Source organism: Nomascus leucogenys, chromosome 11 (genome assembly GCF_006542625.1).
Source record: "Nomascus leucogenys isolate Asia chromosome 11, Asia_NLE_v1, whole genome shotgun sequence".
NCBI classification, from domain to species: domain Eukaryota; kingdom Metazoa; phylum Chordata; class Mammalia; order Primates; family Hylobatidae; genus Nomascus; species Nomascus leucogenys.
Genome location: NC_044391.1, coordinates 54491746 through 54494920, shown reverse-complemented (window position 1 = coordinate 54494920; position 3175 = coordinate 54491746).

Below are 3175 nucleotides of genomic sequence, written 5' to 3'. Positions count from 1 at the left end.
GTAGCTGGAATTACAGGCATGTGCCACCATTCCCAGCTAATTTTTTTGTATTGTTAGTAGAGGTGGGGTTTTGCCATGTTGGCCAGGCTGGTCTCGAACTCCCGACCTCAAATGATTCACCTGCCTTGGCCTCCCAAAGTGCTGGGATTACAGACGTGAGCCACCATTCCTGGCTCATGGAAGGGTTTTAAGCAGAGTAGAAACATAATCAGAGTTGTGTTTATTTATTTATTTATGAGACAGGGTCTCTGTCATCCAAGCTGGAGTGCAGTGGCATGATCATGGCTCACTGCAGCCTCAACCTTCCCAGGCTCAGGTGATCCTCCCACCTCGGCCTCCTGAGTAGCTAGGATTATGGGCATGTGCCACCACACCCAGCTAATTTTTGTATTTTGTGTAGAGACAGGGTTTTGCCATGTTGGCCAAGCTGGTCTCGAACTCCTGGGCTCAAGTGATCTTCCCACCTCGGCCTTCCAAAGTGCTGGGATTACGGGTGTGAGCCACCGCCTCTGGCCTCAGAGTTGTGTTTTATAAATAAACTCTGGAGCCCTGTAGAGGGCAAATAGGAGGGGAGAGAGCAACCAGAGGTGGAGCAATCCTAGCAGACTGTTGCCAGAATCCAGGTGAGAAATACTGATGGCCTGAGCTAAGGCAGTAAAGTGGAGATGGAAGGGATGGGATGGACATAATGACTTAAGTAGGTAGAATTAATATTGATTGGACATGCGGGATGAGGAAGGGGTCTAGGATGATTCCCAGGTTTCAGACTTGGGCAACTGGATGGAAGGGAGTTGCCTGGCATCTATTAAGCACTTATTAAATTTGTTGAATACATGTGCAGATAGGAAATAACATGAAAATAAGGAGGAGGACCAGATTGCAGTGAATCATCATTATTTTAGTTTTGAATGTGTTGAGTTTGAGGTACTGCTGTGATTCTCCCTAAGTACAATTTTACTATGGGGTCGTACTGTGACTCCTCACATTTAATATAAGATGAAAAATGAGCAAAAGATTTGAATAGGCATTTCACCAGAGAAGACAAACAAATAGCCAATAAGCACATGAAAGGATGCTCAACATCATTAGTCATTAGGGAGATGCAAATCAAAACCACAGTGAGATGTCAATCCATACCAACTAGGATGGCTAAAATTAAAAAGATAATATGGCCAGGTGCGGTGGCTCATGCCTATAATCCCAGCACTTTGGGAGGCCAAGGTGAGTGGATCACTTGAGGTCAGGAGTTTGAGACCAGCCTGGTCAACATGGTGAAACCTCGTCTCTACTAAAAATACAAAAATTAGCCGGGCGTGGTGGCATGCACCTGTAATCCCAGCTACTTAGGAGGCTGAGGCAGGAGAATCACTTGAACCCAGGAGGCAGAGGTTGCAGTGAGCTGAGATCGCACCACTGCCCTCCAGCCTGGGCGACAGAGTGAGGCTCCCTCTCAAAAAAAAAAAAAAAGATAATAAGTGTTGGTGAGCATGTGGAGAATTTGGAACCCTCATATGAAGCTGGTGAGATTGTAAAATGGTGCAGCCTCTTTGGAAAACAGTTTGGGACTTCCTCAAAATGTTAAAAATAGAGTTATCATTTAACCCAGCAATTTCACTCTTAGGGTACATATATCCAAGAGAATTGAAGGCCTATGTCCACACAAAAAATCTGTATGTAAATATTCGTTTCAGCATTATTCATAATAACACAAAAAAGCAGAAACAACCCAAATGTTTATCAATTGATGAATGCATGAACAAAATGTGGAATAGCCACACAATGATTCAGACATTAAAATGAAGTACTGATAAATAGATGAACCTTGAAAACATTATGCTAAACAGAAGAAGCCAGTCACAAAGGCCACATATTGTGTGATTCCATTTATATGAAATGTCCAGAATAGGCAAATCCACAAACATGGAAAGTAGATTACTGGTTGCCAGGAGTGGGGTGTGAGAGGAAAGAATGGGAGGTGACTGCTAAGGAGTATGGGGTTCTTTTGGGGTAATAAAAGTGTTCTGAAACTAGATAGTGATGATTGTTGCACAACCCTGTGAATATACTAAAACCCATTGAATTGTACACTTTAAAAGAATGAATTGTATGATATGTGAATTATGCCTTAATAAAGCTGTTATTAAAAAAAAATATATATATATATACACACACACAACCCTAGGTCCAGGGCTCAAGCTACGAAACAGCTGCAGTTCTTTCAGAAAGGTGACTGAGCCAGCCCCAGTTTGCAGCAGCTGATCTCAGGTTGGCAGTCTTAAGAAGTGGGCTTTGCTAAAACCAACCTGCCCTCTGACCCCATTCCAGCAGGAGATTTGCATTCTAATATTCCAATTTAAATTAGAGGATGGGGCCAGGAACGGTGGTACACGCCTGTAATCTTAGCACTTTAGGAAGCTGAGGCAGGCAGATCGTTTGAGCCCAGGAGTTTGAGACCAACGTGGGCAAGCTGGTGAAACCCCATCTCTACAAAAAACAAACAAACCAACCAACCCCCAAAATTAGTTGGGCATGGTGGCGTGCACCTTTAGTCCCAGCTACTCTGGAGGCTGAGTTGGGAGGATCACTTGAGCCTGGGAGTTCGAGGCTGCAGTGGGCCCAGATTGTGCTACTGCACTCCAGCCTGGGTGACAGAGGGAAACCCTGTCTCAGTAAATAAATAGAGGGCTGGGTGCGTTGGCTCATGTGTAATCCCAGCACTTTGGGAAGCCAAGGCGGGTGGATCACTTGAGGCCAGGAGCTCGAGACCAGCCTGGCCAACTTGGTAAAACCTCATCTCTACTAAAAATACAAAAACTTTTACAGGTGCCTCTAATCCCAGCTACTCCAGAGGCTGAGGCAGGAGAATTGCTTGAACCCGGGAGGTGGAGGTTGCAGTGAGCCGAGATCGTGCCACTGCACTCCAGCCTGGGTGACAGAACGAGACTCTGTCTCAAAAAAAAAAAAAAAGTTAGAGGATGGGGGCTGAGGAGCATAGAAGACTCTCTGGTCAGAGCAGCTCTTTTCTTTCTTTCTGTTTTTCATTTTGGCAATAACAGATGTGATTCTGCAGCTGATCAAGGACGACACTGGTGAGAACCCTATGAGGGAGTGGAGCAGCCTGGACTCTTACCACAAGAGGGAGGTGTTATAAGAGCAATGCAGAGGTTGGAGTGGG